The 26998-nt window shown below is 42.6% G+C and overlaps 1 protein-coding gene across 4 annotated transcripts in view; it reads left to right on the plus strand.

The window, feature by feature from the left end:
• ANKRD11 (ankyrin repeat domain 11) overlaps positions 1 to 26998 on the plus strand; it is a 158880-nt gene that overhangs the window by 26791 nt on the left and 105091 nt on the right. The window lies entirely within an intron of this gene.

The following is a 26998-nucleotide window of genomic DNA, read 5'->3' on the forward strand; positions in this document are numbered from 1 at the left end:
ATTACCTAACAAGTGATTGTGTCCGTGCTGATGTGTTTGATTGTTTTGGGTTTGGTTGTGGTTTGGTTTTGTTGTGGGTTTTTTTTGTTTTGTTTTGTTTTTTTAATTTTTCTTTATTTTCTGAAATTTGAAGGTAAAAATTGCAAACTTCCATGAAATAACTTAAAGGTACTAACCAAGAATATCTTAGGAAATGTCTTTAGTTCTAAGATGCCCTTTCACTTTCGTATTGTTTCAAATGTAGCAAGTTTTTCCCTGACTTGAGTGAAAGCAAAAGTTAACTTTCCTGTGGGGGCAGTTCCAGCATTGGTTTGTCTAGCAGACTGTGTAGCTTGTTGGTTCTGTAGACTGCTGAGTGTTAAATAGTCTTCTACCTCTAGTCTATTACGGTCCTCTTTCTTTGTCTTCACTTTCAAAATGTCTTTAAAAAAACCCCACAACACAAAGTCTATTAAAAAGTGCCAGTTTTACAATGTTATGTCTCCTTGTGATTAGTGTAATTGAAACAGATGGCACCTATGTTTCATTTTGGGCAGAGAAACCTCCCAATATGCTGAGACTACAGTTTGATTCAGTGTTAGGATTCAACTTTTTGGTAGCGTTAGCAGATGCAGAAATAATAGGCTATCTTAGAGTGGAATTTAGGGGGGCGGGGGGGGAGAGATTTTTCCCTCGGTATTTTGAGAGAGGATGAGGGAGGTCGGTGCTGTCTTCTGGAAAGCAAAATTATATAGATGTAGCTGGTAGGAAGGAGTTGTTCTTGCTGGTTTTTTTTCCGCAGTACTGGCAGTTTGGTGTGTTGCAAGCTGAATAAAAGCCGTTGTTCACTGCTCTCCGTGAGCTCGGCTTTGCAGTGTGTGTCATGGCAGCGTTACGGAGGGGAAGCTCAGCGGTGCAGAGTTCAAGGTCATCCTCAGCATGCCCAGAAATGCTGTGGAGAGGGCTCTCAATGGATAACTTGGTGTGTTGCTTCTGCTGTGGGGCTTTGGGTACTTGGCTGACCTCTTGGTTTATGCTGCAATGGGATTATTGGTGTTGAAGTTGTCATTATGATAAAGGCCATTATTGAAGGAGAGTTACTATATGTAGAAATACAGGTCTGCTCTATCAGGTGGCTTTGCAAGCTGGTAGGTTTCCTTTGTCCTGGATTTTGAGGGGAAAAAAAAATAAAACCTTTGTATTTAGTTTGTCCATAATAATTCCAAGGTATTCAGAGGGAGGCAAGACGTTATTTTGGTTTCCCTTGGTGAATATTAATAGCAGTAGAAGGCTTTCACAGTGAAACAAAACAGACTAGGCATCAGTAACTCTCCCCTGCTGCAGCTAAGTAATTAAAGTGTATCAAGTGTGAGACCTTTTGCTGTAGTATGCAGTAACTCTTTCCTTAATGGGCGCTCTGCAGTTCCCTGAAAAACTGAGCTGAATCCTAACATCAATTATAAAACAGATTGTTTACTACCTATTAGGTTTCAGAGTTCAGTTCGAAGATTTTTCATTCTGAGTTTTGAAGTAAATGGTGTTTTGCTTTTTTGAATGCAAACAATACTTTTAAAAACAGGATAGTATTCATTACAGGACCTTTCACTTAAATGAAAACTTACTGAACATTCAAATGTATTTGCATAGTATACTTGCCCACTGGGCAAAATGACTTGCTTCCTGACAGATTATAGAGCATTATGGCAAACTGCATCTGTCCAGGGCCTTTTGGCTACATCACCTGCCTTTTGGCCACTAATATCTTTTAGGATTATTACTGAGAGCTTAAATTATGCACTGCATCACTATGGTAGCTGCCCTTTAGAAAAGTTTGCCACATTAGGCTTTTCTCTGTCTTTAGCCCTTTTCTCTCTGAATGTTTTGTATTTTGTTTATATAAAGCCATGCTATGTTGATTATGGGTCTAGCTGAAACTGTGGATGGAAAAACTTGACAGATGAAGGTTGAGGATGTGTGATGTGAAAAAACATTCACACTGCGTATAAAGAAATAATTACTATGAAGTCAGATGTTTCTTTGACTTCTGAAACAAACAAACAAAAAAGAGTGATTTTGCTTTGTGGGTTTTGTGAGCCTTGGGAGATGATAGTTAAGTGACCATTTCCAGTAAAATAAGTTTTTATCCACTGCTCTGCAAAGACAGACTACTGCATTACTTAAAAAGCATATTGGTTTGGGGTCTAATAGCTCCGTTCCTAGGCTACTGCAGTATGGAGATGTTGGGGAGAAGAGAACAAGGGGAGAAGATCAGAATCCTCCAGTGTTGGCTGAAAAAATTACCCAAATCTGGCATGTTCTGAAACTGTAGAGGTGAATTCTTAGGCTTTGTGCTGGTGGGGAGGCTACAGCATACACAGTCACCACAGTTTATCATGCAGCTACCAGCCAGTGCACTGATGTGCAGTTTATGCCATCCTCTGAGTAGCCCAAGGATTGAACAGAATTAATGTCTGGCCCAAGCTTGAGTAAAAACCTCTCATCCTAAAAGTCAGTCATTCTAAAAGCAAGTCATTGTTGTCTTTAACTCCTCATGCTGTGCATGGGTAAAACCATGGGGTGCCTTGGTGCTTGTGTGCCAAACTAGCAGAGTGATGATGTGCTACTTTCTGTCTTGCCTGAGGAGAAGGTGGTCTTTCGTGAAAGTGCTCAGCTTTTGTCACTTGTCCATTTGTGACCACGAGAATGAGGTTGCCTTTGCTGTAAGTGAGAACGCACTGGGGCACAAACCAAGTTGTTTCAGTTTTTTTGTTTTTTTTTTCTCCCCTGGCCAAGCCAGTTGTGCATGTGACTTGCTATAAGGGATGCTGCCTGGGTTCCCTGTTGAAAGAGGCTGAGGAGCGTGATCTTCAGGACCAGGCTTACCTTTGTAGTAAGATCCTGCAGTATTTGCTCTATTCTGATAATGCTGTTCCACATTTCATAGCTTGGCTAACGCAAATAAAGCTTTGGTGCTGGAAAGGGACTTGGAGGGTGTCCACTGTGCTGTTCCCCTTTGGTTGCAAACCTGATGCAGGGTGTTTCTGTACCTGGGAGGTGGCTTGTTCCACATGTGCCAACACCACTGTTTGTGATGGTGTGCTGTTAACCTGATCACCAAGATATTCTGCATTTAAATAAAATATAAATATTTAGAGGTTTATGTGGATTGTTTGTGGCACAGTCTGCTGACCCAGAAGTAGTTGCATTGGTGCAGCTTCTGGAGGACCAGAAATGCTGTGGTACGTTGTGGGGAGGGAGCAGAGGGCCTGTTCCACCGCAGGAAGTGTTAGGAAAGTCTGAGATTTCTCCATTTCAGTAGATGACTCCTTTATTGCGAAATGCAGGAGTTGCTACAAACATTGCTACCCTCAGTTCTCCAAAAAGGACATGGTTTTTTTTGTGTTTCGTTGTTTTGTTTTGGTTTTTTTTTTCCCCAGCTTGCCATAGTAATAACAGCAAAGGTCCTGTCGAAATGGGTGGAGAAACAGGGAGTTCAGTCAACTGTGTGAGATGCTGGCTTCACATAGCCTCAACGACTGCAACACGGCAGCTCTCACGCTGCAATGAGTAGGACAGGTATTTTCTCACTGAACTGTTTTGAACAATTTTCTCGAAACAAGCCAGGTTCAACATGGTAGCTTCTTTTCGCTTGTTGACAGCGAGAAACGGCTGCATCATGCTGGGCTTGTTCTGGGGTTCAGTGACTTGATGGTCCCCGGAGCTGGCAGCTGGTATGATTCGTGCTTTCCCGACATCTTCATTAGGGAAGCAGAGGGGTCAAGGCTTTCTCCGAGCAGCAGAGATTGCAGCGGCTTTTGATGGTGGTTTTGGCAGTGGTATTTTACGGAGTTCATAATGAATATGTAGGTGTAAGATTAAAAGAATGAATAAGGTAGCGCTGCTAAACAGAATTGCTTTTCAGAGCTGCAGCCGTGCCTTGTTCTGACCTCCCGAGAAGGATACAATTGTATAGCTGAGGTCCGTAGTGGAAAAGCAATTACAATACATGCTTCCAGGATTGAATTGTCCTCTGAAAGTCAGATGCTGCAATAATGGTAGTGTTGTTTAGGTGGAATGCGGTGTTACTTAACTGCTTGGTATTTTTCTATTAATGTTCTTAAACGTGTTCATATACAGTTTTCAATTTTTACTGCTTTGGGGGAAATAGACTTAGTATTCCACAAAGAAGATATTTCTTTGCATAGAAGTATTCTGAGTTTTTGGGCTTTTTTTCCATGTGTTTCAATTCTTATCCCTTGCAATTTAGAGGGGTTGGAAGATAACATGATAGAAGCAGCACAGTGTATGTTTTTTCTTTAGCATGTTGGTCACAGCCGACCTGAGTAGTGAGGCTTTCCCTGTGGTCCTGGGGTATGGTATGGAAACGTTGGCTTTTGGTGTGAGAAGCTGATGTGTTATGAAGCAGGGCCTGGAGCGGGGAGGGGAAGCCATGTGCAAGTGGAATTAACAGTCTCATGTAACAGTAAAGAAGTGGAGCTGTGCGGCTTGCGGGTTTGACTGACTTCTGCTGTGGTCCTCACTCCACCCCTGAAATGGTGGAGGCCTCTCTCTCAGGAAAAATTCAGATTTTGGAAGTGCCATAAACCAGCTGGGTGGCTTTTCAGGTATGGGTTTGCCTGGAGTGTTTCAAACGAGGCACTCTGGGTTTGTGCTGGTGCATGGCTCAGCCTGGGAAAGGCTGCAGCCAGTGTGGATGGGAGATGGGTTGTTAGAGAGCATTTCCTACCCAGTGCTCTTCTGGCACGGTGCTCGTATGCTGTCGTACCTACGTGTATGTGAGGTGGGTTTCCACGGCCCTTAGGAGCTGTAAGCTTCTGTTTGTCCATTTTGTGCTCTGCAATGGACAGCACTGAAGTTATACAATCTAAATTTAATTTTTAAAGCCCTATCTTCACTATCAGCAGAGGTTAAGCAGAGGCGGTTTTATTGTGAGCCTAGACTTCTTTGCGAGTCAAATGGGGCTTGAGTTTTTGGACACAAAACACTGCTGATACCTGCAGAAGAGAGCTTTAAAATCCTTCCCCCGTCCCAGTGAAAAAGCTGAATTCTCAAATATAATCTCAGCATAAGCATTTGATTTGAGTGTTTGAATTGCTGCTTTTACAGTTCGTTGTATTTTATCAGAATTTGTTAAATTGCCAATGTTATTCACATGCCACTTTTGGCAGATGCCACCTACATGCCCTCAATTTGAATGTACCTTTTAGGAGAAGTGTAGGTAGGGAGGCTCCTTTCTTGCATGTCAGATGTTAGAGAGTGGAGCACTTACATTAATTCACTTTCACTAACCTTTCCACTGCTAAAAAGCTAACCTGGCCCATGTGCACAATACAGCACCTTTAATGAACAGATCTGAGCTAAGCAGAAGCTTTTTTGAAAAATGTCTTGCTTGACTTGTTCTTTGGGTGTAATTCAGAGCTGTGTGTTCACCATGGCATGGAAGGGAGTTCTTGGTAAGAGCAGTCTGCTACCAGATAGAACTCTTGTCCTTCCTCTGGTGTTCTGATTACAACTAAACAAAGCCATGGCAACAGTTACCTAAAAAGAAGGGAAATAGTTGGTTTTGGTTTTTTTTTCCCCCAGCTCTACTTGTTTTTGAATAATTTTGTTCTCAGAAGGGGCTACATTATGACTGCAAAAATCCTCATTTTAAAAAAAAAGTATACTTTTGAGTTAGGATTTAGTAGATTTATATCAGTGAATGTACTCTACACTTAAAAATCACAGTTGTGTTTAGGAACAAGTGGTTAAAACAAGCTTGTAACGTAGACGGTGCACAGGATCATAATTTCCAGTAACTGGCAGAGTGTGTTATTTCACGGGGGAAGATTCCTATGAGACATACCGCCTGGGTGACACATGGAGACAAGGTTTCGGGAAGGGAATGTGTAGGTTATTTGGCATGTAAGGGGCCAGTTACCGCTTCCATTGTTGTGCAACGGCGTTCCTGGGTGCGACCTCTTCTGAAAGTAAAAGTGTTTTCAGGCAGGTTCTGGTGTGGTGAGCGAGGTGCAGTGTTTGGAGTGATGGTTTTATTTATTTATGAGTGTTTTGTGTAGCACCAAAGTGTATTTATTCTTGAAAGGGACTGAAGTGACGGTCTCCACCCTGAGGAAGTGACACTCTGGGTGCGAGATGACAGGCTTTGGAGTGGAATGGCAGGATTACACAAAATATGGCTGAAATCGCTTGTTTTCAGAAGATATCCATCATGCTATGATTAAGTGCAGATGATGCATTTGGCAGCAAGAGGTGTGCAATCTGTTCCTACCCTAAGGAGCTTGCAGACCAAAGGCCTGCTGATAAGACCAGACTCACCATTGTACTTCTTGAAAGAATAATGGTTTAGGATGGTCTTGTTCCTTTGTCTTTTGCTCTTTTAAATAATCATATAGATAATTGTGAGCCTGGTGATTTTGACGTTCAAACCCCTGAGTTCTTTAAGGGGGAGGAAGTAGTTTTTTGTGTTTAGGGGAATGCGTTTCTGTTGCATGAATACTGAGGGAGATGCGTGTGTCAGTGACTTGGGCATTTGTAGTGGAGCTACAGGTGGGACAGTCGGTGTCCGACAGGTACAGGTCAGCTGCCTGACACCCCCCAAGGTGGGAGTCGTTGCTTGGTGGTGTCAAGTGGCAGAAAACCCGGAGTGTGAATTTTATGGAAAACTTGCATGATAGGTGGTTTGGCTGAACCACCAAAGTGTCTAACAGTGTAACAGCCAGGTGCAGCCTCTTTCTTTAATAGGTACATGTGAAAGGGGGGCATTGTTATTATTGCAAGCAAATGCAGAATTGATGGATATGCTTTATTGATATTATTTGGGAGGGGACTTCTGATAAAAATGGGAGAAGCTTCTGAAAAGTAAGTCTTAAATGTCAAGTGTGAAGATGGAGACTAGGCGTTATCATTATTTCTGTTCCCTTGGTTAAATCCTTGGCAGAGCTTTAATTTTAGAAGAACAGGACAACAAGGGCTGAGATTTGCAGGCTCAGTCTAATTCATTACTGGCTTAATTAGATGCTTGAGAACTCAGGTATTCTGACAGTTTTGGCAATGATGCATGTTATCCCTGTTTTATAGTAGTTTGCTGGACTTCTCCAGAAATTCAAAGATAACTTCACTGAATCATATTTAACAAGTTAATGTTTTAATTAGTATTTTGATCTTGAGCTTCCAATTGCTGTAGAAGTACAGGAGCTGGGAGAAGGGATTTCTTGGGTGTTTTGCAGAAACTTGCATCTTCTTGCGGACATTTGAGTGAGTGAGGGGTGCGGGCTGTCGTCTGTGCTTACCGTGGCAGAAGCTTCAAGGGGCTTGAATTCTCGGAACCTCTCTCTGTGCCTGGTCATTTTGGGAAGCTGGCACGCCTGGCTGTTCTGTCCTCAGAAGTGGCTTTGGTTTGGTAGGCAAATACTGAAAGCTCTGCTTTTACTCAGAACTGTTTTAATCTGCATTGCCTGCCTTCACCACTGCCCAGGCTCACCCCAGGTGCGGGCAGATGGCTGCAGGCAACCACGTTGGGGCATTTTGGGAAGTCACAGCCCTTTGGTGAGGGCTGTGGCCGAATGCAGCAGTGAGTAAAGCAGATTCCTGAAGCACTGTGGGACTGGCTAAAACTCTCCCTTTCCCCTCGAGAGCAGCGGTCTCAGCTGTAATGTTTTTAACTCTTGAATTTGGACCAGTCTTAGAAGCTCACCTTTGGGGGTGGTAGCTTGTTAAGTTGTCAATACTATTGCCTGTAACCATCTGTTCCTACCACTAAGTAGCTGCAAAAATCAGTAATTCATTCTTTATTTTTTCTGAGGAGCTTGGGTGTAAATCTTCTCCCTTGTTATTTTTATTGGCTCCCTCATTATAAAAGGCAAGCATCTCCACAGTGCTGGAAAGGCAGAACGACATTCTTTCTTTAATCTTTCATCTAAATTTATTCAAAATTTAAATTCAAATAGTTACCAATATTAGGGGTTACTTTTGAGCACAGTAGCTATTCCTGGTGAAGTCAGTGCGTGGGTCTCCCTTATCAAACAGGAATGTGCTTGTGTAACTTCCACCTTTCTGGGTTAACCACTCCAAAGAGGAAAGGAGATGGTAGGCATGTGTACAATTTATTTTAGGAAATCGCCACTGTAAATGGATGCTGTGTTTGCTTTTGCAAGTAAAACTTGCCATGGATTCTTGGGGGTTTTATTTATTTAATTTTGCCCTAGTGAATTAATAATCCAAGTGGGCTGACTTTGGTAGAGCTAATGTTAAGTTGCTGGTGGTGGTAGTTAAGGTCACTGAGAGAGAGGTGGTCTGGAGGCAGCTCTGGTGGTTGTTGTGTGGGAGTCGTGGGAACATGGAAAACAGCATCGATTGTAGGACAGACAGACAGACTACTGCGTATTGTACCCCAAGTTATCCGGGGCTGGGATTTCACTCCTACATTTAAACTGCAGAATCTAAATGGGTTGACATCAAATAATGGTGTTAGTGTTTTGGGAGATGAGATCCCAGTTAGTGGGGTTGTCTTCAGTGCTGTCACATGGAGGGTAGTGATGACACGTTTTTAATACAGAAGGACTTTGCAGCCTGAGGCCGGATGTTCTTCAGAGTTTTTATTCTCTTCCTTACTGTGTCACTGGAGTTCAGTTTTCCAAATGTTTATTTTGGTGGTTATCTAAACTACAGAGTGTATGCCTGAGGGTTCTGTCGAGGTGATGTCCAGTTTTCCCAGCTTTATACCACCTGCATGCTTGCCACTGGTGTCAAAAGTTGGGTTTTGTCTGATCTAAAAGAACAACTGTTGGATTTTGATGGCATTTCAGTGCAATGTGTGTGTCTGGACTCATGATACAATAATGTAAATATACATTATTATCTTGCAGTAGTATACAAGCAGCAGAGACCAGCTCTGTTCTCGGGTCAGGCGCATGCTACTGCCTTTTGTATCTCGGTGGGCTTTGTTGGAAATACCTGAGCACTGTGCATGGCTGGGGATGGCTGGGAGCAGTGCTTGGGTGAGAGCAGGTCCTGTGCCTCACTGTTACGGCAGGAGAACAACCCTCACATGATGAAGAAATGGGGAAGGTCTTGGAGGACTTAGTCCTTGCTGTAATTAATGGTCTGGAGGATTTGCAAGATGGGAGTAGTCTCTAAGGCTTGAGAAGGAAGCCCAGAATGGTGCATCTGTTGTTCCTGGCGGCTGTAGTTGCCATAAAGAAGGACCTGGCACGCCATTATCACTTCCTCTCGTACCCTTAGAAAATTTTAATACTTCCAGACTTCAGAGGATTTTCGGAAAAGCTGTTAGTCTAAAAGTTGTCCTGCACCTTGCAGGGAGGCTTGGACTCTGTGGGGCAGAGCTCAGGTGTTTTTTTAAGAGTACATTATCTGTGACTTCTCTTGGCTTCAGATGATAATATTTAACCTTAATTCTGAATTTCTTGGGAGCCTTGACACTCAGTTTGTTTCCAAGTTTGGTGAAAGGCAGGATAGCAGTGTGAGGACTGGATGTGTTTATAGTACTTGGGCACCTTGAGCTTCTCCCCAAGGCTGACTCGCAGTCCGGCGTAGCTGAGCTCGAGCGGTTGGCCAGACGCCGACAGCAAACTAACGGGGGGGGGGGGGGGGAATACACGGAGGAACTGCAAAAATGAGAGGAGCTTGTCAGTCAGATGGATGTGGGTAGGCATGGCAGGAGGAGTTCTTTGATTTTGGTCATTTTTGTTATTTTATATAATTTTTCAGCTGTTTAAACTGATGGTATAAGGATTCAAAGGTCAACGTTGAACAGCTCTGGTTATTCTCTGTTCGACCTAGACTTATTGCTGGTGTCGTATAAGAAATATACTTCCTTTTTATGTTCGCAGTCAGAAGAAAATTATTTTGTTGTCTTCAGTAGTTTTTACCTCATTCTTGTAGTCTTGCCAATATCCTGTATTTGTGTTTTGCAGGAAGCCTTTCAACGTTTTCTTAATTGGAATTAACTGTTGTAATAGAAAGGCACATTTTGGTTGAAGATAATGTAGGAAATAAATATTCACAGAAATTTATTTTAAGTTAGTGGAAAAGCATTCATTGGAGAGCTTTGTTTTGGAACTTTAACTTCTGAGAGGTTTAATGAAAGCTTGCTTTGCTCTTGGGTAATAGTAAAGGAATAAACCAAGTCTACTGCTCCCGAGTTATCTTGAGCAACTAACCTCAGAGACTGATAGTAAGTCTATTTGTTATTGTATTGTAAGTGATGTTAATTAACGTAATGGCACAAATTTAATGCTATGCAAAAGTTATATGAAGTCAAAATCAAATGACAACAGGTAGTAAATAATTTGACAAAATAAAAACATGAAAACAAATTATGAAAAAAAGCGCCATGTATTCTTTTCCTGTCTACAGTTAGGACTGCATCTGGATGTAGCAGCTGGCCAGTCCTGAATTCTTTTTTCCTCTAGTTTTTAATGATGCTTTCACAACAGTCTAAAAGGAGATCTCTGTCTAAATGAACTGGTAGCAGGGACATAGCAGTTCCTCTGGGCTTTGCATTCAGTGAGGTTATCACACAGCTAAATTTTCCTTTCTCTTCCCCTGCAGTTTCTTGGTTATTTAGTGCTTTAAAGTAAGGACTACCTGAATATATGAATTATATACTTGAATGTTTGGTTAAAGATACAGAAACTTTCCTCATTCCCTTGACCTCAATCTTGCTGAAGGTAGGAAAGCGTTTAAAATACCTATAGCTCTGGGTATACATATGCAGCTGTATGTGTACATGCATAGGTTTTTAAATGTCCCCTATTTCAAGGTCATCCACAATTAAAGTTGAAGTGCATATTAGATTTCCTGTAGCAAGATACCTGTTATTGGGGCTAATTCCCATGGTCTGAAAGGGTGCAGGATGGGGACCAAAGGGGAGGTTTTCATCCGTGTCACGTGTGGTGCTTTGTACCTGCCTGGATGAAAAGAATGCGGATTGACAGTCTCTCTTCCCACAGTAGTCTTCAGAGCTGTTTAATCTATTTTTTTTCATACTTGCGAAACGGCACCAAGCTTTGAGACACTCCTGTGTAAGCTTAGGTGATGATGAGCAAGAGGATTAATTAGATCTTCAAGACAGATAACTAGAGCAATGAGTTGTGCATAATAGTAGCTTGGAATTCCAGTGACGTGGTTGCAAAGTGCTGTGCAACATGCATGCTTTGGCTGAAGCGTAATTATTTCTCAGCGTTGCATGCCCAAATGCCTCTGGGCACTGTAGCAAAATTTAGTAAGCAAATTATGTGAACAAAAAAGCTCAACTTTGATGGTTTTGCACACCACAATAGTTGTCAGTGATGTGATTAACTGCCGGTTTGATCACCTATTGGTGGTGTCTTCCTAGTACTTCAAGCTGACAGTCTGCAATTTGGATACCTCCAAGAGGCTGCTGTAGACTTACTGGTTTGTAATGCTAAATTAAGAGGCGGTGGGTGAAGGATTCAAATTAGATTGCAAGTATAGGGATTTCCATACTACTAACATAGAAATGGTATACTTGTGACCAGGGATGCAGGCAAGTCTAGCTTCTTTCAGAATGCCGTGCTGCCACTAATACTTCTGCCCCAGAGAAGGTGCTGGCTTTAAGGTTAAGTGTCACTTTAAAGTGAATGCTTTTGTTAGTGAAACTTCAGTTTAAAAAAAAAAAAAAGTCTTCCTCATGCAGAGTTTTCCTTTGCTCACAGAAATAGTTTCTATATTCATATTTAATTTACAGTAGCTCGGAGGAATGAAGAAAGTACTGGACTTTTTTTTTTTTGTGTAGTCCTTATTAAATTTCTTTGGAACGACTCTCGGATATAAACAAGGAGGACAGAGTGTACTGGGCAAAGTAGTGAGACATTTTTTGTTAAAACCGTAAGTGTTCATGGCTTTAACATTTGAAGGTAAAAACTGGTGAAGTCCATCAGATACCTTAGAGTAGTTCTGGTTACCACTTGCACTTTTCCAGTTCCTTTTCTGCTGTGATTCTTTGTAGGTTTACTTCTTGATACAGATTTAGATTTTTTTTATTTTTTTTATTTTATTACTGAAAACCTTGCATTTCTGATGATGACAGTAAAGAGCTGTGGTCTGTAGCTTAGGAGAAAGTTTGGTCAAAATTCAAGACGTGGTCTTGGAGAGGCTTCAATTAAAAGGTGTTGAAAGAGGGCTGTATTTTGCAGTTTTGCAAAGTTGGAATTTTTTTCCCCGTTAAAACCTTGGGGATCCCTGGGAAAGGAGGTTGATCCTGGCTTTTTCTGCTGGGTGAGTATGAATTTAAAACTTCACCCCCCTGCTTTGACCTAGTTATGAAACCCTTGCCTGTAAAAGTATTAATTTGTGGACTCTAAGCCATTTTAGGATTGGAGTTGCAGAGTAGTGTATGTTTTCTGTAGAGCCACCTTGAGTTTAGACATTAAAGGATGGTGATAAATCTGATAAACTTAGTAGAATATTTATTCCAGTGTGCTATAAACCTTCTTCATTACTCTGGAATTAATCAATGACTTTGACTTCTTTTTTTCCCCTGCTCAGCCATACTTTCACAAGGTATAATTAAAAAAAAAAAAAAAAGCTATAGTTTTCCTTTTTGTTCAACTCTGCTGTTGTTGAACTATGTGTGGTTTGGACTTCAGCCCTCCAGAATATTGGCAGAAGTTCTTGTCTGGAAAGAAATGGTAACTCTTTTGGGGTTGAAAAGTGGGGAAGGAAAGATCGCTGTAGAAGAGGTGATTTAAAGCAGAATAAGTCAATATGCATATATATATATTTTTATATATATATATCAACATACACTAAGGTTTGTGTCATTTTTATATACAATGTTACTCATTTTTGGTTTTGTCAGGTTTGCTTATGTTTAGCTTATTGTAGCCAATCCTATTTTCAAACACTTCATATGAAGTTTAAGGCACTAGCTAAAATTGCAGTAATTGAAATCACTGAAATTTAAATACTACATTTGAATTCAGCTAAAATGATACAAGAGTGACCTTAAACTATCTTTTTAATATGAACTGCTTTTCTTTTTCCTTCTGAGGGCATAGCAGAAGACTACACCCGTCCCTCTCAAGCTGCTCGTGTCCTCTCTTGGGGTCATAGGCTTAAGCCAGCAATCCGTGTGCCAGGCTATTCTCAGGTGAAGTCTTTGCTGTGGAAATACCGATTAGAGGAGGAAAGGGCACAGTCAGGCCTGGCTTCCTTAGCTGTGTAGTGTGTGGGTGGCGGGGAGCAGCTCTTCTGAAATAGGGAAACCTTACCAGCTTTGTATGTTTGAGCTCTGAACTGTTGTCGGCTTGCTGTATCTCTGGTCCTGGGGCATTAATGCATGCTTCTTAATTCATGTTCATTTATGGGAAATAGTTGAACAGCCAGGCATATAGTGATACTCATCCTGTCTAGCTTACAGCCCCAGTACCTGCCAGTGCAGGCCAGGCTCTGCTCGGGGGGATGTTGTGTTGTGTTTGCAGGCTGGTGAGCGCGTTGGTGGTCTGTTAGTGCCAGCCTGAAAAATGCTGTGAAGGTGCAAATAGCCTTGTGCAGCAACACAAGATGTTCTGTGGCACCACTCTAGGTGACTGTGCTGGTACTTCTGCTTTTGTTTCAGAACCAAGCAAGCTTAAGGAAATATATACATGCGTATATACAAACTGAAAGGGGAAATATCCACTTCTCTCAGCTGAGAGAGTTATCATCTTCTCTTTTTCCTGGACACGTTAAGAATACTTCTCCAGTGGCAGCGCTGATGCTTTTGTACTGGCATGATTACTGCCTGGCCAATACCAGAGGTCAGGATTAATTCATAAACCTTACAGGTTGGGCTTCCCTCATTCCCAAGCAGAAACATGGACAGCAGCTTTCCCAGCTACTCATCTCAAAAGAATTAACTTCTTGTGGAAATCTCTATTCAAATGCTGGATCAAGCTTAGAGTTACTCTTAGTCTAACAATGTTAACTCCTGTGTAGTTTATTTTTATTCTTTTATTCAGCTTTGTTTTGCTGTGTGGATGATGTAACTGCTCTGGCTGGAGGGACAGCTGTGTTGCTGTGTACGTATGGTGCCCGCGGACAAGCCAGCGTTCCTGGCTGCTCCTGGGAAGCAGCAGAGCCGGAGCTCGGCTCCTCTGGGCTGCGGTGCAGGAGGCAAGGCCACAGCACCTGAGTCTGGGGGCTTTCCTGGGGTCCGCGTGTGAAGCTTGGCTTGGATTTGCAGGAGAAGGGTCTTAGCTGGGATTCCTTTTTTAATGGTGCATTGTGAGGATTTGTACCCTTCGAAGAAAGCAGATGTGAAACCGATGTGAAGTGTAAGATGAGTCGATTTCTGCGTCACACTTAAAATGAAAAAATGGGAAGAGTCAGTACTTGGTTTCACTATAGGGGCATAATGCTAATAACTCTAGTTTAGAGCTGGTTTAACAATTTCTCTGACAAGTTGGAGATACAGATGTCACTGTGGGTTTACGTTTAGTAGCCCCCTTTGTACCTTTGTGATTTTAGGCGGCTGATGAAGCAACGTAGTATTGAAGTACTTGAACAAAGAATGTATCTGGAAGTGGCTAGTGGTCATTCTGGCAGATACTTAAGACCAAAGCTGCTATTGTTTTTCTCTTAGTTAAACAACAGTCAAGCTCATGCTGTGGCTTTTTTCTTTTGAATTGCAGTATAATGTTAGCTTTTATATATCCCCCGGGCCCACACTCGGGTGTGTGGTGGGCCAGCACACAGATGCATTGTTTGGGGTCCTGCATTCCAGGGAGATCAAATGCTCCGTGCACCACATCAGCTGCACATCTGCAACTGCTAAATCCTTCGCAGTCCTTCCGGATCCAGGTGCCATGCAATTACTAGGTTAAAGGCATCAAGAGCTGCTGCTTCTAGGTCCTTTCTGTTTAATTCTGCCTGCTTTGATTCACTACAGCTGGTGAAACAGTTAGACTTGGTTCAGGCATGTGTGGAAGAGAGCTCATTTCATGCTTGGAATTGTAATTATGTTCTTTTCTTTCAAGCTGCCAGCAGTAAGAGATGTCTTCCAGTGTGTATTATCTAAATAAGCAGTAGTGTTTAAATGTTTTCTTATTTCATTTTAAGAATGTGGCAAAATAAATTGTGCTTACTCTTCTAGTTTTCGTTCTGGAGCAATTAATTCCCCATAGCTCTCTCCCGTGATTCAGGCATGCTTGTTGTCTCTGTGAAGCTGCAATGTTACGCTGCTTTTAAATAGCTGTGCGAAGGAGAGTGTTGTGTAAGCGTAATGGCACTGCCCTGACTTGCCCAGTTGGCACTGGTGTCTCCTCTTGTGCGCTCTGACTGCGGTCGCTATTTGGTGTCGACAATCTATTCCACCCCAGTAATTTTTTATACTTATAACAGTAGCTGCTTAGTTTTAGTGAATTTTAATCTGTTTAATATACGTGAGCTAGAGACAAAAGTACAGTGCAAACACCAGTTCTCTCTTTAAAATAGCCTTTTCTGCATCTGAATTTTCCACGATGAATGGATCGGTTTCAGTGTGTCAGTTAACAGCGGGCACTGCACTGATGCTCCAGGTTTACTTCTGGAGGCTGCAGGTGTGAGATTTCAGGCATGTTGGTTTCCATGTGGCACTCCTGGTACTCTTGGCTGGATTTGGGGAGGAAGGAGCCTGACAAGAATGCAGTTGATTTTAACTCATGCTCGTGGGTGTATCTGCAGCCTGGATCTGAGTACCCTTGTAGTTAGTACCTATTACCTCTCTTTTCTCTCAACTTTATTTTTAATGTAGTGCCAGCTGCACAGGTCAGATCCTTTCCTTCCCTTCCCTTGGAGGATAAATACTGTTCCTTGAGAGCCTGTCTTTCAGCGGCCTGATCTTTGGGAGGAATATGTTTTCTCACAGACAGCTCCGCTTCTCTTCCCCTGATGGCTGAGAGTCCTGTTGACTTGGAGTGGTAGCTGACATATAACATGCAGGGTAGTTCTCCAGTGGGGAATTGGAAGGCTGCTGTGGGCTCATGGATGTGCCGTCCTGCCTTAGGTAGGGAATGTGCTTCTCCGCGTATCATCCCAGCAAACAGTTCTTCCCTGGTCTTCTGGAGGGGTCCCTGCATGTGCTGTGACCCAGGCGAGTTTCTTTGTGCTCTGGTCCTGGGCTTTTGACTTCCTCACAAAGATAAACAGGGGGTTTTATATGCAGGCAGCTGTTGCAGCTTTTTTCTGATTTTTGGGTGTCTGGAGTCAGCACTCTCATCTGCTTTCCCTCGTCTCTGGAGTCTGTCTGCTCATCTTGTGGTCTCAAGATGAGAGTGCCTGATAGCCATTTCAGTGTCTCCGTGATTGACTGGAAGTCACAGTGGATAAATCTTTTATGATTGGAAACCACTTAAGCCACGAGGTGGCTGATGATCACTGGTTATTAGTGGAGAGGCTCTACCAAACAATCAGAGAAAATTGAGTGGCAGGGCATATAATTTATGACTTCATCCCAGCACTGTGGGGGTAAGGCAGTGAGAATCGAAACAGTGAAAGAATTATATTTGACAGATATTTTAAAGAATGACTCCAGTTAGTGTCATTTATTGCTGGAATGTGTGGACAGATCCCGAGTCAAAGCCCTCTTAAGGGCAGTGCCAAAACCAGATATGAAAGAGTGTGCAAGAAAATGAAAACGCGGTATGTGGCCAAGGGCTTGAATTTTCTGACAATGGGCACAAAGAATGTTCTAAGTTTTTTTTCAGGCATTTTCCTTTGATTATAAAGTTTACGGATCCTACTTAGTGTTTGTGGAAACCCCTGCCTGAAGGGGATTTGTTGGAGCTTGTAAATTGAGCGGTATCTCTGCTGCATTAAGGGCATTATCAATGTACATAGACCAGTTAGAGAAACTTCTGGAACATTTTAGAAATTAATTTTCTTGCATTAATGACTGCTTGTAAAAAATACCTCTAGGATATCTTAATTTTTGCCTAGCAATGATATATGATGCATAGGAGAAATCTGTTGCCCTTTGTTGGAATGCACATTAAAAATACCTGGGCAAAAGTCTCTCTGCAGTTATATCTTCCTCCGCATGCATGTGACAGATAACTACTGTTAACTCCAAAAGAGGAAAAATTCTAGAAAAACATTCTTTCTTAAGATGTTTTGTAGTGGTAATGCCTCTGAAAGTATTAATCTCTCTTGTCACCATTTGGCACTCACTCTAGTTCCCAGCAGGGGTTTCTCAGCTAATCCCCGTCTGGAAGATTTTGCCTTACCTTACATTAATTTCTGATCCCTACCATGGCCTGACATCATTTGAGGGTTTGTATTCAGCTTAAAGTACATCACAGGCCTTCTTATCTGACTTTGGGTTAAAGCATCGGGACAGTTTTAAGTATCTGTAAGTGTTCCCGGAGCACTCGTGTGTGCTGCTCACCTCTTCTCTTCAGCCATCCCCCAAAACTTTATGCAGTGGACTGTGTCAAAGTGTTATTCCCTTGTGGCCCTGGAGAAATTGAGAAATTTGGTTTCAGATTCAGGATTTTCTTCATGTGAGTTGCTTGCTTTGAGCTTTCAGGAAAGTGGCAGATGTTCTCACTTTAGCCTATGAATGACAGCTACTGAATCAAACATCTGCCTTTCTGCTGGAATTGTCCCCAAACGCTACGCCATGCTCGAAAGCTTGTCTAAAACTTGTTGGAGCCAGATAAGCCTGTGTTTGGTGTGCTGTTGGAAACAGAGGCAGCTGCCATCAGCATCGCTGTGCAGTGAAGGCAGCCGGTGACCCAGGGAAGAGCGAACCTGTGGCACCACGACTCCTTCCTCCGCGCGCCTTGAGTACGCGGATGGCATCGGGCGAGGACATCTCCGCTTTCCATGGAGACCGACTCGTTCTTGGCATTGCAGCTGACCCCTGTGGATACCTCGGTGTTAGACCTAAACCAGCAGTGCTTTGACTATCCACTCTGGAGGTGTGTTTGGGTTGGGTAGATTTGCCCCTGTGTACATGGAAAAATTGCTGTCATTATGCGTCGGTGAGGATTGTCTCAAAGTAGTGTCCCACTTCCCTCTGTGTAAGTGCATGAAAATGCTGAGCATTTCTCCTGTTGCTTACCTTTTTTGAGCAACACGTTAGTCTGTTCTATGACTACAAGGATGTGAAGCCGTAGGCCTGGATTAGGGCTCTGTGTACTGCAAACTGCAAACACATCCCAGTGTGGACTCAGGCAGTCTAGGGGAATGCGTCTGCTCGTTTTATTCTCAGGTTTTGTAACTTAAATTCAAATTCTGCCAAGTCTCTGCTATAGACCCGAGGGGGCAGGAGAAACCCTTCAGCTAATAAAACATTTTGATTACCTTTTGGGGGTTTAGGTTTGTATGGAGAGTTCAAAATGGAGTTTTCAAAACCAGTCATCTTAATTTTAAACTTTCCAGGCTTAGCCTACAAAGAGACCCAGCTTTGCTTGATTTGTGCTTGATTTTTTTCCATCACGATGGAAGTGAAGCTACTGGCAAAGTAGCTCGAGAGGCTTGTGCTCCCCTGCGGGCTTCGTTGCCTTGGCCTTGCCTACCTGGCTCTGAGCTCTGCCTTGTGTCGAAAGTACTAGACCTCAGTCCTGAATTCAGACCTAGTCTGCTTCTTGTCTTAGCGAAAGCAATCCTGAAATTGTCTGTCTTAGCCCTGCTGTGCCTAGGTGAAGATTCTGCCTGGGCTTTGGAGAATTGTCTGTGGTGTCTAAAGAGAAGCTTTGAGAAAGGGAGCTGGCAGTCACACGCTCTTAGAGGGGGGAGTGTGCAGACTTAGTCTAAAGATAATTTATGGTTTCTAAAGCTGCTGCTGAGTAAAACTTTCCAAGGCTGGCTTCTGACCTAGCTATCATCAGTGCTAAAACTGAGAACAGTCATCTTAAAGTAGCATTTTTAGTTGTGTTGAGGGGAAGGAGGAAAATAGGCTACCTTACTTCTCTTAAACGTTTCACCTGCTACAGTTTTGTAGCCCATGCGCAACTTTTTTCTTTTGGACTTGAACCATGGGGTAACTTTTCTGTTACCTGAGCCTATACTGCTTTAAACTTGGCTTATCACATAGCGTATTGTGGGGTTTTACTGGGTTCATTTTAACAGCATATGTGATATCAGGATTATAATAAAACCCTTCTCAGCCGTCTCCGCACAAACGCGGAGCGTGTCTCGCTCCCTCCCCACATCGCTGCAGTAGCACGCCGGCACCAGGAGGGAGAACTTTGGGTCACGCTGGGTTGAGCTGTTGGCAGCGACACCCGCATGTTGGCAAGAGCTTTCCCAACAAGATGCTGGAGAGCAGGGGAAGATTTCTCCTTGTTTTTGCAAATTAACAAATGAAACCCTAAATAAGTTGCTAAACTCAGTTTCCTTCTGTTGGGTTAAGAGGAGTGGTGTGCTTGGAAACCTTCGAAATCTTAATTGGCCCGAGCGTGCTAAAAACACCTTCTTTCCACCCCAGGCACTGCTTGTATCTTTCCAATACATTTGGCTCACTTACTGGCAAATCATTTTTATAACACTTGAGAAACTGTATAGTTTCAGAAAAACAGGATGTGTTCCCTGCCTTATATTTTGGATTCGCTTTCCAAGTATTTTTCAGGGTTGCTAAAAGAAAAAACCCAACCCCCTTCCAGGGAGTGTGTTAGAGCTCTGCCCTGTCAGTTCAGCATTGGCAGGACAGATAGTGGCACTTGGGTGCCCGTTCAGCAAATGATTGATACATTGGGTTAACGAAAGTGTGTTTTCATTTGAACACAGATACTAAGACAGGCACACCAGCCCTTCCCTTTTACTGGTTAACTGAATTTCTTTTTGCAAAGGCCAAGTCTCTATCAGTTCCTAACCAGGAGTACTCACTGAAGTCATGTTCAGATACTGTCCCCTTTCCCCTCCCAGGCTGGGGGCAGCGAGTTTCTCATCTCTTCCTTGGACTGGTAGTGGCGATTCCTCCTTCCCACAGAAGGCTGTGGAATTTTTTTTGAAGTGCAGTATTGATACTGTTTTCCAGGTTTTTTTATATTAGATGGTTGGTTTCTGTTCTTTGTGGCTTTGTTCACTTAATTTTGCATCTGATTTGGCATTTAATTTTTTTTTTTTAAGTTGAGCAGGGCTGCAGTAGCAGGAGAACCACAGGTTGTGGTGAAAGTTGCATTCATATTTCAGTTTGGGCAAGAAGCAGGGATTATAAGCAAGCTCTGGTGGTGCTCAGAAACCTGGGAGATGGCACATGTGAGGGTTTGTTGGGCATGGAAGGGGACAGCAGAAGAGGGAGATGGAAGAAGATGGAAAATTTCACTCTAACAGCTTGAGATGGAGTTTATCTGAAAAGACTGGCCAGAGCCAGAGCTAGAAATGTGAGGCCATTTCTCTGATTAATAAAATATTTGTTTGTAAGTAACTTTAGAGTGAAGAGCTGAAGTTTGGCTATCTTCTAAGACTGTGAGGTTTTTTCCTCTAAACCAGTAGACGAGGTAGCCCCAAAAGGAGCTAATGTGCACCTGAGGTATCAGGGTTTCTTGCAGCACGTTTCCTTCCTGGCAGTAACTGAATAGACATCTGCTTATTTAATTAATGTTGTCATCGTAGTACTTTATATGAATCTTGTGGTAAGAAAACCTTTTCAGAAGGACTTATATTTTCAGGTATGGCAGAAGAATTTTTAATACTGTTTTCTTCAGCTAATTATAAGCGAGCAATGGGTGGAGGAGGAGCTTGCTGGGCGGTGGGTGCTCTTGTCCCTCCCTGCCTGCACACCCTGCCAGGGACGGCAGGAGAACCCACTGTGTTTCCAGAAGTAACCTCCAGTCTCGGCTTATGTTTTCTTCCTAGCCTGTGTTTTATTGTTTTTAAATAGTGTTTCACTGCTTTGTTTTATCTCAAATAACATGTCTGAGCTCCAGTGAAGGTAACCCTTTCGGCGCACACAGCAGCAAGTTTTCTGGTTCAGGGACTTTCCTGATCTGTTTCTTTGTCCATTTTTGTTTCTTGAATTTTTCTGACTTTTTCCCATCCATTCCTTTACAGGGCAGGGAGTGACAAGTTATTTGAGATCTTGCTGTGTGTTGTGATTTCTTGCTTTTAGGGTTTTGTGTAGAGAGCACTTCAGTTTTTACAGTTCCCTAAGGAAGTGATGTGCAGTTATTAAAAAGAAAACATTGACTTATCACATTGTAGACCTGGCCTACTGGCTTGTGATTGCAGTAAGCTTTAAAGTGACAGTAAATTACTTGTTGCTGTCTCCAGCTGCAGTGTCCCAGGGTATGATGGTCGCAGTGCAGTTGATGGGAGTTATGCAGAAGAGCCTGGTAAGCCCTGGCCCAGGTGCTCACGGCTGGCTGCCTACAGCCACCCACTTCTACAGATTTTGGTAACACCATGTCTGAGTAAATGTGGTCTCGGCGTGGGTGTCTTGTCACCCAGAGCCTGTACAGATGTCTGCAGATTGTGAGTACACAGAGACTTCTGGATGGGAAAGAGCAAGAAGCTGGAGAAGGGGTCTCACCATAGGGAGTGTGCATCTGGTCGAGTGCATCCGACAGTTTAGCCCACAGCGATTTGGGTAGCTTGGTTTCAGAGCAAATGCAATCGTCATTCTATAAAACTGAGCCCCCCCCTTGCAGTACTTCTCCTTCCCTCTTCCCAAAAGCCTCTCACGTTTGGGAGGACCCGGTGCAGCCCCCAGGCTGGCTAGTAAGGGGTGTGTGAAGTGCTGGTGGCCAGCTGGGAAGGATGGGTAGTGGCCGGGCTCTTGCCTTCCAGCTGGGGCAAGTGTCTCCTGCTCGGCTGCCTGAGCTCCTCTCTTCCTTCAGGCTGAGCTGTGTGTTGGGGAGAGGTGGGCAAGCTGTAGCTGTGGGCCTAATTTCCTCAGGAAACCAGGCTAAAAATACATGAGAAATGCTATGGGAAATGTTGCACATCGTTGGTCCTAAGCAGCTTGTGTTCAGCTTGTCCCGGAGTTACGCACATCCCTGAAGGCTTGTGTTAAACGTAGGCACTCGCTGGCTGTTTCTCATTCTCTACATTCCTTTCACTGTAAATGTACCGTTTACAAGTCTGTCTCTTAAAAACAACTCCTCTCCAAATCCTTACTCCAAATTTTAGTTTCCTTTTTGGTGATAGGAGAACATCCAAATCAACAGGAGCTCACTATGGAGAAAGTAAATCTGCAGTTGGAGTCAGAAGAGTGGACATAGAGGCCATTAAGAGCTTATCTTTTAATGAAAATTACACACTTTCTCATGTCTTGCTGGCGGTGGAATATTCTTTGATTTAAGCATCACAGGTAGAAAATTACTGTGGCTGTGGAAGGCTGGGGTGCAGCTGGGCTCTGCCACACTTTGCCTGCATGTGTGGGTACAGTGTTTAATATTCACCTGTCTATTTTGTGGAAACAAAGCTGCACAGGGGTGTTAGGTGTATTATTACTTGCACTTAGAGCATTTCACCTCTGCGGCGGTTTGGTAACATGAGAAGGTCCAGCCCTGTTCTGTTCATGGAGGTGAAAGCAGGGAGGAGGATGATGTGGAGCATCCTCGCAGGAGCATCTCCCTCTCCTCGTCCCTGGTGCTCTGCTCCAGTGCCTGCAGATACTTGGAATGGAATAAAGGATTTCAAGTCTGTCTAGTGTCTGGCAATCACATTTACATGCACTTAAATTCTTAAAATAGTCCATTTCAATAAAATTGGGCTGTATAGCCCTTGGGTTCCTGGCATGCTGCTGTGGTGTCCCTGGGCTGGGCAGAAGTTTCGTGATCCCTCTGCAACGACCGCCCATGGGTGGAATGCCGGGGGCCCTTCGCATGGGGAGAAACAGTAGCCCATCTGGCAAAATTTGTATTCTAGTACTTTATTTTGTCTCTTCTAGCTGCTTAGCATAGCCCGACCAGGGAAAGAGTCCCCAGGTCTTTAGGTATAATCTTTTTTCTTTAAACAAAATTCTGAAGTGGTTGTACGCGATGAAGAAGTAGGGGTCTTAAATGGGGGCACAGCCTTGGGAGCCACCGTCTGCTGATCCCTGCCCTCGTCCTTCGTCGCTTTGGGGTGTTACTGCAGGGGGAAGAAGTGCTTCCATGCCGAGGGTCTGCAATACCATGACTAGAAACCTAAACTGGGATCATGTAAAGGTGTGAAAAGAAATGTGTCAGTGGAAACTGATCTCAGTCAAGAGATTTGCATGAAGAAGGTTGACTTCTGTGGCTATTAAAAATGTTCCCATTTAAAAAAATAGATTGATTTCTTTCAAATATTAATTGAAAAAATGACTTGAAATATGGATGTGTTCTCTTCTAAAGAGCTTTAAAACATCACACTGAAATAATAGACAAATTGAAGCTGAAACATTACATTTTTTCCACAAATGTGGACAGGGTCCAGGACCATAAAAAGAGTTTGGAAAGGCTGTAAAACACATGTTTAACAATTTTTTACTTGAGGCACCTCTAGAAATAATTCTTTTGAAATAAATTGAATATTTAACTAGACAAATAATTTTTTTTTTTTTTTTTTTTTTTTTTAAAGAAGGACTTTGGTGATTAGAAACAGAATGTTTTTTCCTTGGCAGATGCGTATTAAGAAAGCGATACAGCAGCATAGTAAAATAAAAATCTATCTGTATAAAACAGTGATTGTACTTACGGATGTTCCTTTCAAAAGCAAATGTTTGACTTTACTGGCATAAGAAACTGCTGTGTTTTTTTTTTTTTTTAATATTTACTATGGTATATATCCTAAACCAGAATTAGAAAAATAAATGATTGTGGGAGATAAAATCTCTGAAAAACTGGGCAACATAGAGGCTATGTTGCTTTAGGGTCTTTGGCTCTTAGTCTGATCAAAGAACCTTAATATTTGATGCTGAAATTAGTTTATTAATTCAGCACCATTGTATTTTTGTACAGGAAGTAAAACTAGCATTGCTGATATGTATAAATGGTATATTTAATATATTTAAAATAATTTAAAATTATTTTTAAAATGTATTTAAGCTCAGTATTATTTGAAAAGGAGGATAGACTTTAGATCTCGGCATAGAATGTTAATAATACACCTCAAATGTTGAAGCAATGGGCACTTATCAAATTTTTTGAGTCTAGATGCATCTTTTTAAATTAGAGGGTTTTGAAGAGAGTACCTCCTAACTGGAGATTGATTCAAGCTGTATAAATGCCAGTGATATGTCATATGTTAAGTATGTATTATTTTCAGTTTCTACAGAGGAGTAAATTTTGATATTTAAACTCTTCCAAATGTCAACTGTTTCTGCACAAAACAATCTTGCCTTAAGCACTCTTAGTTTCAGCCTAGCCAGTAGGTGCACATAACTGTTTCACTTGTTACACCACTTTGTTCAAAATTGGGAAACCTTGTGGGAGTTGAAAAGCAAGAAAGTTTTTCCTTCTGCCCATCTCAGAACAAAGTCATGTAGGAGAGGATGTAGTCAAGGAGTGTGAAAACAAGCTCTGGAAGGCAGACGTGTGTGCAAGAGTTATCCCCTCTGTACAGAGGTGTCGAACAAACGGAGTGCAGGACCGGCGCGAGGCACTGGTACGGACCCCAGCGCGTGTTGGTAGACAGTTGGTATCTTTGAGCACTTGTAGTGATCCAACGGGGCATGGTGTTCAATACTTAAAACTCGTGACGATCTATTAAAGTGTTAATGTTTTCAACAATGTCCAGTTTCCATCTGAAAATGGGGAGCAAGTACTGTTTTAGATGCTTCTCCCCCAGCTTTCTAATGCATGGTGTGGTCTGAGTAAGTGTCAAGCTATGTCAGTATTGAAATGCAGATGTCATGCATCTCTGTTCTCAAAATGGGTCAAATTCAGTGTTATATCAGTAGTGTTGTCAATATGGGCCAGTTTCATTATTGGTTGGTGCAATAAACATTCTTACGGGAAACAGATACAATGGTCAGTTGATTCAGCAAGCAAATTTAAAATATTTTTGCCATCATCATCAAGTTTCTCTGAAGAAGAGGCCACTCTTGTTAGACCAGTGTTTGTCTTCAAAGCTGCTTTGTGGTAGGGAGGGAGTAGAATATTAATTTAATCTGGTTTGTAGCTCTAGCTGCAAACCTGACCATTTTTCTCTCTGAGCCTTTATTGAACAGAAACATAGTTGGTGTGTTGGACTTAAAAAACAAACAAACAAAGAATGGTTCAAGTATTTGAAGAGGGCAAGGCCTGAATTTATTGGTCTCCTGAATGTGTCCGTGGCCGTGGAAGCATGTGTTGCTGCTTCTGTTCATCGCCAGGAACAACTTCAAAGCCTCTGTGGAAATACTGACGTTTTGCAAGTGAGACTTCAAAAATGCCTCAAATAATGGATGAATGAAAGCGCTCCTGGCTGTAGAGCCCATCTGTGTAACTAGACCTGTTTGCACAGGAGGTACGGGAGCACTGGTCTCATCTCAGCACCTTTGCAGCAGAGAAATCCCCATTCCTGATGCTGTTGGGAGACTCTGCTGTCTTCTCCTCCTCTCCCTACTTTCAGTTCCCAGCTGCCAAAGAATCACCAAGTCATGTCCTTTGTTTTTTAAAAAATTTTCTTCTACACATGATAATAAATGTCCTGTAATTAAGAGGGTTATTTGCTGACTTCTTTGACGCTGTGTCTCTGCAGTAAAGCCAGCCAGTGTTACACGGGGTCATAACATGACAAGCACGGAAAATTTTTCTGAAGTTCAGCTTTATTTTTTTAAAATACAGTTTCTAAGAAAAATCCAGAAATCATTCCTGTCACTTGGTGGAATGGATACTACCACCATGTTAGGGGAACTGGTGCTACCAGTAACGCCAGCATGCTTTGAACCTTGGTCTAAAACCCGTAACTCTAGCCTTTCCCTGCTCTGCTCTCTCCAAACCTGTTGCTGACATGGCATTTACAAGTGTCTCTTGATGTAGGAGCCGAGATTTTGGATAACTCACCAGGCTGACCCGTACCACAACAGGTGAAGCTTGCATCTACTCACAGTGTTGAGTTCTGCCGAAACTGTAGGCAAGAGAAGGAGCTGCCTTCAGAGGTGCCGTTTGGCACTTTGCAAAGATCCTGCCCGCATGTCCCGACGTGGCTGTTGAAGCATCTTTGCGAAAGCAGCCGTGGAAGTGTGTTCTCTGTGCAAAATGCCTCCGTTATTACGTCCCACAGGAATACTTGTCGGACTGGGAATTTCTGTGCATATTAGTCCCATACTAGAAAAAATACTCAGTTCCTACTGACAGTCTGAGTAATCATTAGGTCTGGTGACTTTCAGTATTTTTCCTAAGCCTCAGCAGAACTTAGCTGACTTAATCTTTAATGAAAATGTAGAAAACTACATACTTGAGACTTTATATAGTAACCAGACCAACCAGTTCAGTTGTCCCACCTCCTTGGGAGGAATTGCTAAGGAGCTTGTTGGTCTAGATGCTTTTAAGTATGGTATTTAAGGTGTAAATGTGGTTAACCTTTTACAGATGAAAGCTTGCTTTTTAGCCAAAAGATACTCTTAACACACCCAGTGAGGAGGGCAGCTTCAAAACTGTTCAGAGAATTGTTCACAAACGGACTATTTCTTTGAGAAAGAGAGTTAATTTTTCTGATGGCTTGTTTCTGAACTGTCTGGTCTTTGGGAGTAATGCCAGGAAAAATACCCACCATACATTTTCTTATGGATGAGGAGTGTTACGTGCTTGCAGTTTAATGGCAAGTGCCTTTATTCTGAGAGGCAGCTTCTCTATATTAAAGGGGAGAGTTTGAAGGACTCTAAAACCTAAAAGCAGGATGGTGGATTTCAGGACTCTGCACTTTATGTGGTCCACAGGCAGCTCTGGGTGGTAAATTTAAGACTGACGAGAGGAGGGATGGGGAAAACTTTGTGAAAACATGCGATGTTTAGTCAGAGTTAGTTTTCTGCATTTGAGCTATAAAACTTGTCTTCAGTGGAGACCCTTCTGCTTGCTTCCGCAGCACGTTAATCCCAGGAGCGACTGAAGGGTCATGGATTTGAGTGCACGGAGTTGTGTCTGTGTCAGCTGAAGGGCTC

Source organism: Haliaeetus leucocephalus, unplaced genomic scaffold (assembly GCF_000737465.1).
Source record: "Haliaeetus leucocephalus isolate CR32 unplaced genomic scaffold, Haliaeetus_leucocephalus-4.0 Scaffold668, whole genome shotgun sequence".
NCBI lineage: Eukaryota > Metazoa > Chordata > Aves > Accipitriformes > Accipitridae > Haliaeetus > Haliaeetus leucocephalus.